Below are 14,554 nucleotides of genomic sequence, written 5' to 3' on the forward strand. Positions count from 1 at the left end.
AGGAAGCAGAAGAAGATAAATAGGGCTCCAGGCTAGGACGTGGGGGAGATATTTGATCCAGGTCACTGTTAATGTTACAGAAGAGTCTCGTGGACTAGAGATAGAGTCACAGAGATGCTTCACTCAAAGAGGGAACCAGGGCTGAAGAGGTTGCCAGTGCCTGTGAGAGAGATGATAACCTGTCGGGCCTTATCCATTATATCTGCCTGTAAATACTGTAAATATTCCTCTTCCCCAAGTAAAGTTCAAGTTCTGGTTAAGAACCTCGTGTCCTCTGAATTTATTGCTGCCCTGGTCCCAGAAGAGAAATGCCTGGAGACAGCCGCGATCGGATGGCTTGAAGTAAGTGAAGAGCACCACATACACAGCCACACTTCAGAGGGAGGACACGTATTGTCTGTAGGGTGCCATAGCGAGTAGGGACTACAGCTCGTCCACGACTACCTCGCTGGGGCACCTTACATTTGGCGTAGTCGGCAGGATGCGAGCTCCTCGCATGAAGAAAGCGGGGAAGAGCCGACGCAGGACACTGAGGAGAAAGTGTTGGAAGGCATGCGGCCCAAGATGGCGGCCCGAAGCATGGATTCCAAGATGGTGACAATGGCGGTAAAGTCTAGGAGAAGAACCGCCTATCGTGGGAGTGGACGGCGCCGGAGAGCGCGAAAAGATGTCCAGCCCCTACGAGTTCCGGCCCGAGGAAGGATGGGCCCAGCAGTGAAGATGCGTCCCAGGATGGGACGTCCAGTGAGGAAGAGGGCGCGGCGTAAAGTGAAGTCCGGCCCCGTGAGTATCAGCGCGCACAGAGAAGGGGCGCGGCTGAAGGCGGAGCTGCCGAGAGTGACGAGTGACGCGGTGGTCGCGTCAGAAAGCCGGCCCAGGAAGAGGAGGAATTGGACGCACAGGACGCGCGTCACTGGTAAGCGACCAGCGCCATTTTCCGTCCAGCACACGAGAGGAAGGAGGTGCTGTGGTGGATGCTCTGCGAAGATGGCAACCGGAGGATCGGATGACCTGTCCGGAATGCGCGCTGAGGAGGGGATGCTAGGGCTGAGTACCCCAGGGGCAGCAAGCGAGAGTCGCTCGCTCGCGGATGCCGCCCGTGAGTCTTTACCCCCAGTGGCTGTCCAGTGGTCCCCTAGGCCCGATCCGGAGCTGGGCCTGCTTATTCATGAGTGCCGCATGTGGTACTGGAGCCGGATGCTGGAAGATCCGTCCCCCTCGGCCGAGGGTGGAGAACATTCTGGTGGGGCCGGAGCAACAGCTGCAGCGGACCCTGACTGAGGTGAGAAGCCTATACCCCAGCGGCCGGTTTCGCCTGCGGCGCCTGCCGCAATGGCTTCCACGGCGACAGGGGCCCCTAGGCCTGAAGGGGATGGAGCGGAGGCGAGGCCTCCCAGGAAGAGGACCCCGCAAGAGAGTTTTTGGCAGCTGGCATTGGAGGCCCTCAACACCCCCTCGGCGAAGTGTTACGCCGAGCTCGGGAGTCTGAAGTGGACTACCCGCAACCCCCCGATGACGCCACGAGAGCAGCGGCGATGGACCGAGGCCTTCCTCAGAGGCTGGCTGGAAGGGTCCAACGCGGCGCGGAGAGAGTCGGTGGAGGCGTCCCAGACTCGGGGATGAGTCCTTGAGTTCCACATCCGTGAGGGGTACGGATTCCTGGAGGAAGAGTGGACCGGGCACGAGGTGTTCGTTACTCACGAGGTAATTAAGCGAGATTATCTGCCTGATCGCCTTCAAAATCTGCGTGTGGGGGACATAGTGCACTTCGTTAAATGTGAGTGTTCTGGAGGGTGGTACGCGGCTGCGCTCACCCGACCGTATGAATGGAAAGATGTCCTGGAAAAGGACGAAGAGGTCTTCAGAAGGAGGGCCAAGAGGGAGGCTAAGCAGCGCTGGGCTAGGGAAGCCCCTAAAGGCTTCCTGCCCCCACCTAAGGCCAGTGCTCCACCAGCAGAGGAGCCTAGGAGGCTTAAGTGGGGGGAGATTGTGAGCAAGGAAGAGGAAGATCTCACAAGTGGCAAGGAAGCTGATTTCCCTAGTGAGGTGCCAGAGGAGGAGTCGGTGCCACAATACCCAGGAGGGGCTGAGAGAGCTGTTGGGGAAATTCAAGCTGGCACCAGTAATGTCGTCCACAGCTTTACAGTGACCAGCTACGGCCCTACCCAGGTCAGCTGTGGCAGTGTTACATCCTCGGACGAGGACCCTGGGCCTGCAAAAGGAACCCGATCAGCCTTGGAGGTGGAAGAAGCCACCTTCCTCTGCAGCATGGGCCGCCTTCATGAAGGAACGGAAGGAGGCCCCGAAGAAGTGAGCTGGCTAAAAGGTCCGTTGACCTTTCACCTTTTCTTCTACTAGGACCCACCAGCTGTGGTCCTGATTCTGGGACTGTTTCCCAATGGGGGCGGAGTGCCCCATGTTGAATTAGGTTGGAGAGAAAAATGGAGGACTGTTCCCCTAACTCCCAGGCCAGGAAGGCCTTAAGCAGCATCAAAGTTGTGTGCCCAGGAGAGCTGCTCTTTTTGTTTTTACTTTTTATTTTTCGCTTGTTGCGCTTGTTGCGCCTTTTTCTGCTGAAATATAAAATGCTGAGGCACACCTTGAGGATGGATATCCTCCAAATCTAAGAGACTTGCGGCCTAGCGGGAAGAACCGGTGACCCCCGCTAGGGCCAAGAAGAAAGAGACCCACAGGGTGTTATCTGTGACTGTGTACTTCAGAATGCTGCCCTTGAAGGAGATTGGGGGCTATTGAGGTGTTGGCCTGTCTTAAAAATATGGACATGGACACTGTGTTTCCAGGGTCCTTACCAAGAAGGACCGGTACTCCTGAGAAAGTTTTGAAAAGTTGATAATGGACTGTCCTGAATTGCTGTTCTGGGGCCCTTAACCGAGAAGGGCCGGTCTCCCATCTAAGAAGACGACTTCAGGACCAGTCGTATACTAAAGTGTTTTAGTAACTATAGTAATGTGATATGATGTCATAGCTGCTGATTTTTGTTAATTGTTTAGTGTGGTCGGGGACGACCAACATTAAAGTGTTGGGGAATGTAATAGTGGGGAAGGATGTAGCCTTCCCTAGGCACTGAAGTAGTTAAGGAAAATGTTTCCTTAGTTAATCCTCTCTGAACTGTGGTAGGCCAAGCTAAGGGGTTAGCTTCAGTGGTCCAGTCAGTAGAGTAGAGGGGGAACTTAGTGCCCGGATCAAGCCTTGAGTGATATAGAGCTTGTTCCTGGCATAATTCATTGTGGGCTGCAGTACCTGTAAACAGCCACAAGATGCCACTGTCCTGGGTGCAGATGTCAGGTTGAGTCTGCTAGCAGTGTGACAGGGATGAGTTAATGCTGTGTGATGACAGCTCACTGAGGGTGGGCACATTAGGAAAATCTCTGTTTAGTTTCCAGAATCAGGAAGTGATTCTTCATTAAGAGACAGTACGGGGAATCGTGCGGACAGCCTGACTATAGTGGCTGCTAGGGTAGACTGGAGCTCTACACCCTCAGACAGTGGGATCACTACTGTGCAAGTCTCCCCACGTAAGAGCAAGAGTCCTGTCAGCTGGTCGGAGAAACTCATCAGAGATAGTGAGTACCCGTGGCACTTCTAGTCTGCAGGAAGCAGAAGAAGATAAATAGGACTCCAGGCTAGGACGTGGGGGAGATATTTGATCCAGGTCACTGTTAATGTTACAGAAGAGTCTCGTGGACTAGAGATAGAGTCACAGAGATGCTTCACTCAAAGAGGGAACCAGGGCTGAAGAGGTTGCAAGTGCCAGTGAGAGAGATGATAACCTGTCGGGCCTTATCCATTATATCTGCCTGTAAATACTGTAAATATTCCTCTTCCCCAAGTAAAGTTCAAGTTCTGGTTAAGAACCTCGTGTCCTCTGAATTTATTGCTGCCCTGGTCCCAGAAGAGAAATGCCTGGAGACAGCCGCGATCAGATGGCTTGAAGTAAGTGAAGAGCACCACATACACAGCCACACTTCAGAGGGAGGACACGTATTGTCTGTAGGGTGCCATAGCGAGTAGGGACTACAGCTCGCCCACGACTACCTCGCTGGGGCACCTTAGATGTGTGCGGTGCAGATATCATAGTTACTCTGTAAGAGCCGGTAACAGGTCTCCAAGGATTTACTTTTAAGAATTCAAATCTTCTCCAACACTGGCAGATGTCACAGCACCGACTAATGTAGAAATATCAGATATTAGAAAATAACACAAGTCAGCAATACCGACTAGGGGTGAGTTCCTGTTCACAGGAGCTTACATTCTGAGAAAATGGCAATGCTAAAAAGCAGTCTTTAATGCTTCACTAGACACCTGTACAGGTGTATAATGGGGCACAGGCTTTAAAGTGAAATGAATGGAGTGATAACCATGGGAAAAGCAACACTATCTGCAAGAAGAGCTGTTTATTGAGCCGAAAAGAGCCGGCTCTTTTGGTGAGCTGAGCCGAATGAGCCGGATCACCAAAAAGAGCCGGACTGCCCATCACTACTTTCCTCTGAACTTTTACTTTCACTTTCACTTCCTGCCCAGCTCCCTCCCCCAAGTTCCTCCTCCTCCAATCCACTCTCTCTCCTTCTATCCTTCCAGGCTGTGTCATCTGACTGAAACAAGGGTCCCTGGGAATTGTAGTCCACGGCAGCTCAGGGGAAAAATGATTAATGTCTGTAGGTCCCTGTTTAACAGCAGCTGCAAAACTCTTCTTAGTGTCTGTAAGTCCCAGTATACCAGTAGCTGATCTGACAGTTCCATGTGCAGGTGTTACATTCTCCCCCTAGTGAGTCATTGAAAGTGTCCCATCACAACATGAGGACTCACCACCTGAAACATGAATGGGGGTTAAGGCATCCTGACTAACACCAAATTTACATGCACACAAACCACCACCTGGACACATGGGAGATACTGGGAAATAAGGCCAAACAGAATTTGAATTAGGGTGTATCAGCCTGGGGACCTCAGTGGTATATCCCATTCTATCATAAGTAATCATCATGGGTGGCCTAGTGTCCCGTTTGGGACGAGTGTGTACTGAGGGGGCCCTCTCCTCAGCCCCCGACTCTTGTCTCTCAAGAACAGGCTCCTCCAGGTGGATCTCTTCATTCAATAAATGTCCCTCGTCTGAACTTTCCCCCAATTGTGGGCAAGGTGCACTCGCCTCCTGACAAATGTCCCTTTTCTTTGTTTCTACTTCAGGAATCTGGTTTACAGGGTCCGCGCCCATGGGACATGGGTCCTCGGTCCACCTGTAGCTCCATTGACCGTCGGGTCCCCATTCATGCCCAGACTCGCTGTCACTTCCTCCTGAGGCAACCCCAGGCTGGGGTGGTTTTTGACACCTACGACTTCTCCTATTGCACGGAAGGGTTGTATGACCTCCTTGAGCTGGCAATGGGGGTAAAGGGATGTTTTTTCCCACAGGCAACAGATGTTGTCGTTGATAGGTTTTGACAGCTCCGCCCCCTTTCTCAGGCTTCACTCTGTAGGCCGGGACACCGGGCAACTTCTCCATCACCACATAAGGGTCAGGACACCACCGATCAGCAAGCTTGTGCTTCCCAGGAAGGCCCAGAAGTTGGATAAGGACTCTATCTCCAGGCAGTAAAGCTTGCTCTCGAACCCTAAAGTCGTAGCGAGTCTTATTGCGCTTCCCTGACCGACCAGAGGCCTGCTCTGCCAATCTGTAAGCTTTTGTCAAATCTTCTTTTAGCTTGGACACATATGTTAAGTAGGTCTTCCCATTAGAACGGTCAATGGATGTCCCAAAACTAATATCCACTGGTAGTCGGGCTTTTCTTTCAAACATGAGGAAATAAGGAGAGTATCCAGTTGACTCATTTGTGGTGCAATTGTAGGCAAGAACCAACTGGCTCACATGCCTGCTCCAGTGTCCCTTCTTCCTGGGATCCAAAGTGCCTACCATGTTCAGAAGGGTACGATTGAATCTCTCAGGTTGAGGATCCCCTTGGGGGTGATATGGTGTGGTTCTGGATTTCTTGATCCCACAGAGAGTGCATAGCTCCTTGATTAGTCTACTTTCAAAATCTCTTCCTTGATCGGTATGGATGCGGGCAGGCAGCCCGTAATGTACGAAGAACTTCTCCCATAGTGTTTTTGCCACAGTAATTGCCCTTTGATCTTTAGTGGGGTAGGCTTGGGCATATCGGGTGAAATGGTTAGTGACCACTAACACATTACTGACATTGCTTTCATCAGGCTCGATGGAGAGGAAATCAATGCACACTAGCTCAAGTGGGCCATCACTGGTAATGTTCACAAGGGGGGCTGTTCTCAAAGGCAAGGTTTTTCTCAACACACACCCGGAGCATGATTTGCAGTATTCTTCAATATCCGCTTCCATGCGAGGCCAGTAAAATCGGTCGGCCACAAGACTCGTGGTCTTCTCGATGCCAAGATGTCCATGGTCATCATGCAGGGACTTCATGACCATCCTCTGAAATCGGGTGGGTAACACCAGCTGTCTGCGGACTCCTCCCTTCTGGCACTTTGCCTCCCAGTATAGTAGTCCATTTCTTACTACTAGAGACTCTAGCTGCCGAGTCAGCAGGACAAACTCCTCTGTTTTTAATGCATTCTTTTCAGGCCTCGAGCCCCTCTTAACCCACCATCGGACTACCCCCACTGATCGATCCTCCTGCTGCGCCTTTCTGACTTGATTAATAGTCAGTTGAGGGAGAGAGTCTGAATTCACATTTGTCACTCGGCAGTACAACAACGGGAGCGCTTCATTGGGTACTCCTAAGAATTTAACACAGCACTGCATAGGGAGGGCATTAGTTTGATGTCTATGGCACAGAGTCTTCACCTCAGGGGCAGGGACCTCTATCCATCCTCCTTCTTCTTCCTCCTCATTTAAAGGTTCCTTAGGCAGGCGAGAGAGTGTGTCTGCATCAATGTTACTGATCCCCGGTCGATACTTTAAGCTGAAATCATACAAAGAGAGTGTGGCAAGCCACCTGTACCCCGTGGCATCCAGTTTTGCGGTGGTTCTCACGTAGGCTAATGGATTGTTGTCGGTATGAACCACGAAGCGTACCCCATAGAGGTAGTCATGCAGCGTGTCCACTACAGCCCATTTCAAAGCCAGAAACTCCAATTTGTGAGCTGGGTAGTTGCGTTCACTGGGAGTCAATCCTCGACTAATGTAGTAAACGGGACGTAGACAGCCATCATGGTCCTGATAGAAAATCCCTCCTAGTCCGTCGAGAGAAACATCTACATGTAACACATATGGTTTACTGGGGTCTGCATAGGCCAACACTGGAGTTTGGGTCAAACATGACTTCAGTTTCTCGAATGCCTCGTCGCATAAAGGTGTCCATCTTTTCCCAAAAAGTTCATTAACTCGGAAGTAGACCCTCTTTCCTGACCTTGAGGAGTGGGCTGTCCTGCCGGAAGGGTGATACCCCTGGGTAAGGGCAGTTAACGGCTTCGCAATCCGAGAGTACTGGGGTACAAATCTTCGGTAGTATCCACAAAATCCTAAAAAGGACCTAAGCTCCCTCAGCTTGGTGGGCTTAGGCCAGTTTACCACAGCCTCCACTTTGGCGGAGTCGGTAGAAATTCCTTCTCTGCTGACTATGTGCCCCACATATTTCACAGTCGTCTGGCAAATCGGGCACTTGTCAAGGGACAACTTCAACCCAGCCTTCTTCAGTCTGTCCAACACATTGAACAACCGCTGGTTGTGTTCTTCCAGAGTCTTCCCAAAAACAATAAGATCATCTAGATAAACCAAGACCTCACGTAAGTGCATGTCCCCCACTACTTTGTCCATACATCTCTGAAAAGTGTCTGGAGCACCTGTCAATTCTTGAGGTAGTCTCTGAAACTCGAAGAACCAAATGGGGCAGATAAAAGCGGTCTTCTCCTGATCTTCTTTTGACATGGGTATCTGATAGTAGCCACTCCGGAGATCTAACATAGAAAACCATTGGCTCCCTTGCAGCCAATCCAAAGCTTCATCTATTCGGGGCACAGTGTACTGGTCAATAACCGTATGTTTGTTCAAGGTACGATAATCCACACACATCCGAATAGCTCCATTTTTTTTTCGAGCTATCATGATGGGGGAAGCATAGGGGCTACTAGACTCTATGATGACTCCTGTGTCTAACATACTGTGTAGATGCTGCCTGACATCTTCAATATCCGCAGGGGCCAATCTTCGGGATCTCTCTCTGAATGGCGTTTGATCCTTCAACCGAATGCGATGCTCTACTCCTTGAGCGAGGCCCATGTCCCATTCGCCTAAAGAGAAAGCTGCCCCCCGCATCATCATGCCATCGATGACCAACCCCCTCTCTTCTCTTTTCAGCTCACTTCCTTCAAAACAAGGGTCAAAGCTTTCAGGCTGCAGTTCCCTCTTCTCCTCCTCCGTCCTCACATAGGCTTCCAGGCGAGTAATTTTCTCCCCCAACTTCACGACACCACTGAGCTAACGTACGGAAGATTTTGGCATTTGTTCCCACTATGACAGGTGTTGGTCTCTCATCTGCCTCTGGGCAGACTAGCGCTATGATGGGTATCTCTTTATCCACTCCAACAACAGTCTTTGGGAATCGTAGTGTCACGGACACGTATAGTCGGTAGGGGTAGCTGTGCTCACTCAGTCCCCACACCACGAGTCCAGACAAAGGTTTCAGAGGCACATTGGATAAATATCTCTTATACCATCCTTCGAAGATGATGGACACTTGAGATCCGCTATCCAGCAACACTGAACAAGGTTGACCATTGATACATGCGGGAACATGTGGGGCTGGTCCCACTAACCCTTCGGGCAGTGTTTTCGATGAGTCACTATTGGATGGGGAGGTAGAGTAGGTCTTAATTGCTGATGGGGCTCAGTATGGGGTTCTACTTGCCCCCTTTCCCATTTCACGACTGCCTCTGAGGGTGATGGGGGAGATGTGAAGAGTTCTTTGGGCTCCACCTCTTCGGACACTGACGAGCTATATGGCCTGGATTCCCACAGACAAAGCACCCTTCTGGTTTCCTACTCTCCACTCTACAGAGGTCATCATTCTCTCTTCCTGAAGCCAGGGTTTGCTTCTCGGCTACCTCCGCAGCACTTTGTAGCCGCTGTATTGTCTTGGCCTGGGCACTTAACAATTGTGTAATCTGCTCCCCCTGTTTCTCGATGACTTTCAACAGTTCTGTCTCTCGGCAGTCGGCTGCTGGCTTCAGGGCAACAGTAGTCACCCGAGGGGATGTCTTCTCTCTTGCGGCCAAAATAACCTCCTCCTTGCGAACTTCCTTAAGCAACTCATGAAAAGAACCAGGAATCTTCTCCCTTTCACAAGACCTCATCCGCTGGGCAATTGGATCATGAGTGAGAGCTCCTCTGAGTATTTGGTCCAGACGACACTGATCAACTTCTTTAGGGCTGACTCCACCTTTAGATACTATTCTATGAACCAGCTTATCTAGTCGGTATAGATAGTCGGACATCTTCTCATCTGGTTGTTGGTAGGTGGTACGGAGTTTATAGAGTAGATCAGAAGCATCTTCAGAGGATCCAAAAGCATCTTCTAAAGCACTCATATAATCTTGATGAGTTGCTAATGGCTTGCTCCGCCAAGCAGCCTGCACCACTTCCATAGCAGTACCCTTCAAACTTTCTACTATTCTCTGCTTCTTTACAGCATCAGTGCACTGCCACTCTTCTAAGCACAGTAAAGTGACATCCCTCCAAGTATCATATCCTTCTTCTCCAGCAGGGGTGGGAAGGGCACCCGAGAAAGTTCTTAAACGACGGTAGTTCCATTCTGGCTGCCTCTTTGCAAACTGACTGACTAACTTTTCCATAGCTGTCATAAGCACATCAGCAGGGGTCGCTGTCTCTTCAGGATTGACTCTAAGTGGAGTAGAGGGCGGACATATACTAGTCTTCCTAAGCTGAGTGGTTGATTCCTGTTGCCGGGTCTCAACTTCGGACTCAGTAGGCCAAGTGATCTTCCATTGTCGACCATACTAGGGGGACATGGCTATCATGGATGGGAAGTATTCTTTCCTCAAGATCTGCCCGGTTGAGATCAGGGCTGTGGGTAACTGTCCCCCCTTTTCCTTCCTGCGGTCAACCTCTTTAGGGTGGGCAAGTTCAGTGAGTCGGTTAAATATTTTCAGTATCTCTTCATGAGACGCATCACAGAGCTCACCACTCACTGCAAAGCTTTGTTTAGCTGTAACATCCATCTCTTCACACCACAAATACACTTCTTGCTCTGTTAAAGTCTCCATAGTAAATACTCCTGTGTTAGCTCTGGATCTCAGCAGTGTCTCCACTGTAACACCCCTTTAGGGCTACCACAGTACGCTGGGTGTTATGGGGGGTCTCACCTCTCTAGGGCGCAGTGCCTCCACCCGAATCTTGATTGGAGCTCTCACTGGGACTGCAGAAGGACTGTTATCTTCTGCCAGGGACTGATTCGGGAAGCCCCTGCCACAGCTCAGTACACACGCACCCGGAACAGGAGTAAAACTGTTTAACAGGTTTATTGCTATGCAGCAGAAATGAGGTGGATTTAAAGAAATAACATACAATACAAGTAACGCTCTGTAAAAGTCATATACATATCACAATCTAATTCTACCCCGACCCTGCAAATATAACGTAGCAGGTTTCCCCTTTTTTGTATTAACTCAGTCCAAACGTTGGGGCCCAGTTGCCGCGGATGTTGGCGTGCAAATTATAACCGTTGGTGCACTTAGATGAATATTAATGTCAATAGTCTGGGTTGTAGTGTACTCACTGTAAATAGCGCTGGTAGAACCACAAGTCTCAGAAGAGCACTCATGGTGCGTCTCAAATGGTCGTATGTTTCCTTGGACACCAGCTGGGGGCGGCAGGATTCAGCACTTTATATGGTGGGAGTGCCGGCAAAACTCTGGGAGTTCTTGATGTCACTTGCTTCACAGGGTGACAAGGCCGCGCTCTCTCCAGCAGCGCGGGTATATCAGAGGGGACGGCAACATTCTGCAGCTTAGAGGAATACAAATCCACAGCGCTCCGTCTTTCACAGTAAGCTGCCACGCTCTCTTTCCTCAGAACTTTCACTTTCACTTCCTGCCCAGCTCCCTCCCCCAAGTTCCTCCTCCTCCAATCCACTCTCTCTCCTTCTATCCTTCCAGGCTGTGTCATCTGACTGAAACAAGGGTCCCTGGGAATTGTAGTCCACTGCAGCTCAGGGGAAAAATGATTAATGTCTGTAGGTCCCTGTTTAACAGCAGCTGCAAAGCTCTTCTTAGTGACTGTAAGTCCCAGTATACCAGTAGCTGATCTGACAGTTCCATGTGCAGGTGTTACATGTATGTTTGTTTTTTGTTACCCGATGAAGACTGCACTGCAAAAATAGCAGCCGAAACGCGTTGTACTGTATTTTAGCATTTTTTCTTTGAGAAATTAAATAAATTTTTTTGGAACAGATTTTCACTGGAATTGGATGTATTTAAGAAATCCTAAGGTGATTAGCACCACATTCGTTTGGAGTTTCTTTTTCTTTTATAATTTCATGCATGATATATAATAATGCATCAAAGACAATCAAAGAAGAAATGCTTAGAACTATCTTAGCAATAGATATCATTCTCAACGGACAAACACGACGATAGCAACTTACATGTGATTCCTGTAATAATTCAAGGGGTTGTCCAGCTGTTCACAAAATTGTACAGCTCCCCTATGTGACTGCATTGTATAGCATGACATGATATACTGTCGCTAAACTTATAAGGCATTACTCCTGTGTGTGACCGTATGTAACTGTAACTCCATCTTTCTTTTAAAAACTTCATTGCAAGAAGGATAGTTAAAACCTAAAAATAAAAATACCAAAAATCAGGTATTCAGAATCCTCCACCAATAGATCTAGCCAGAAAAGAAATGAGAGGTAAAATGAGAATCTGTGACATGTAAATCTGGAATTATAGAGGGTGTACCACCAGTCACCTGCAGCCGAGAAGCTTTACTGCAGTCAAGAGGGGCACATGGAGCTGGAGACCGTCCATTCAAGTCACACTAAAAGGCGAAAGGCCACCTTTGTGCATCATCTTCATTGTAGGCTTTTGAGTTTATTTATATTGTTTAGATTACAGTGATGTTTATCCATTACATTTTGTGACAAAAGAGCTGACATTCTAAATATATATATACCATATATATATATATATATATATATATATATATATATCCATGGAAAAATATGGAGGCAGCACACAGAGTAGAGTAAAGTGATAAGGTTTAATAGCCCATACGTCAATGTTTCGGTCCAACATTGTGGACCTTTCTCAAGCACAGGTAAGGTGCAAGTGCAGAGTATTTAAGGCGATCTAATTACTATAGTAATCAGCAGCTATTACATAAAAAGTGCATAATATACATGATCTTTCAAACAGATAATGTTCCAAGACATGATAGTACATAATCAGTGTAAAGTGACATAGTGCATAAATACACTGATTACAGGCTTATAGCCATAACGCTCATATCAATGTATAATTGATCATATGCAGCAGCTGTGGATACATAAAGGAAAACATGGCTCACCCCAAATTTCATTTGCATATAGCGCCAAAATCTCGGTGTCCCTGTAACTAATACCGGGCATGTCAGAACAGGAAATGCGGACTTCCGCATTTGCGCTCTAAAGACCGGATATACTGGCGCCATCTTGGAAGAGGGCATATCGCCCAAAACATCTATCACATGGCGATGATGTTTTCCAGTAGATCCGTTGACAATTCTTTTGCTTTCCCCATGACTCACAATCCAGGAACATCAGTGGCTGGATGAAGGATGCAAGAGTCTGTCTGGATCCCAGAAACTCACACAGCTTTTATGCACACACACTGATTACAAGCAAACAGATCACATGTGAGGATGTTACCTTTAGTAGCCATTCAAACCCATTTGTGTCAAATCCTGTGCATGTTTAAGGCCAAAATCACCAGGGTATGTGAACTTTTGATCAGGGTCATTTGGATGTTTTTGGTTGTCATTAAGATTTAAAAAGAGAAAACTCAGTAGTTTGACAATAAATGGCTTCACTGAACCAATAATCATGAGTGGAGAATAAGGTTTTTTTGTTATCATTCATATTCTCTGAAACAAGGTCAAGAAAGGAAAAATTCTGCCGGGGAATGTAAACTTTTGAGCACAACTGTATATATATATATATATATATATATATATATATATATATATATATATATATACACAGTGGGTACAGAAAGTATTCAGACCTCTTTAAGTTTTTCACTCTTTGTTTCATTGCACCCATTTGGTAAATTCTAAAAAGTTCAATATTTTTCTCAATAAAGTACACTCTGCACCCCATCTTAACTGAAAAAAACAGAAATGTAGAAATATTTGCAAATTTATTAAAAAAGAAAATCTGAAATATCACATGGTCATAAATATTCAGACACTTTGCTCAGACACTCATATTTAAGGCACATGCTGTCCATTTCCTTGTGATCCTCCTTGAGATGGTTCTACTCCTTCATTGGAGTCCAGCTGTGTTTAATTATACTGATAGGACTTGATTTGGAAAGGCACATATCTATCTATATAAGACCTCACAGTGCATGTCAGACCAAATGAGAATCATGAGCTCAAAGGAACTGCCCAAGGAGCTCCGAGACAGAATTGTGGCAAGGCACAGATCTGGCCAAGGTTCTAAAAGAATTTCTGCATTACTCAAGGTTCCTAAGAGCACAGTGGCCTCCATAATCCTTAAATGGAAGAAGTTTGGGACCACCAGAAGTCTTCCTAGACCTCGCCGTCCAGCCAAACTGAGCAATCGTGGGAGAAGAGCCTTGGTGAGAGAGGTAAAGAAGAACCCCAAGATCACTGTGGCTGAGCTCCAGAGATGCAGTAGGGAGATGGGAGAAAGTTCCACAAAGTCAACTATCACTGCAGCTCTCCACCAGTCGGGCCTTTATGGCAGAGTGGCCCGACGGAAGCCTCTCCTCAGTGCAAGACATATGAAAGCCCGCATAGAGTTTGCTGAAAACCACATGAAGGACCCCCAGACTATGAGAAATAAGATTCTCTGGTCTGATGAGACGAAGATAGAACTTTTTGGTGATAATTAGTGTTGAGCGAGTACTAAAGTGCTCGGGTGCTTGAAACTCGGGCCGAGCTCACCTTGATACTCGGGTGCTCGACCCGAGCAACGAGCCCAATGTTAGTCTATGGGAGACCCAAGCATTTTTGCGGTGGCACCCCCAGCAGTCTGTAGAAAGCCTAAAAAGTTTACAAAACGATAGTGACAGTGCTCAAATGAAATGGGGATAGCATGGGGATCGCCCCAGGAAGAATTTCTGACCCCCAGGTCACTGCTGTCAACAACGTGGTCAGAGGTATTAAGCCACTTTTACAGGCTCACAATAAAACGTTCAAAAACGAGACTGAAACTGCTTTCCTGTGCAATATGTTAAGGAATATCCTTTCCAGGGTAAAGACTTGTGTATAAGGTAAAATAAATAACCAAAAACAAAAATACTCCTCCACACCTTAGTC

The sequence above is a fragment of the Phyllobates terribilis genome, unplaced genomic scaffold (genome assembly GCF_046119375.1).
Source record: "Phyllobates terribilis strain yellow unplaced genomic scaffold, ASM4611937v1 Scaffold_2__4_contigs__length_985480577, whole genome shotgun sequence".
Taxonomy (NCBI): domain Eukaryota; kingdom Metazoa; phylum Chordata; class Amphibia; order Anura; family Dendrobatidae; genus Phyllobates; species Phyllobates terribilis.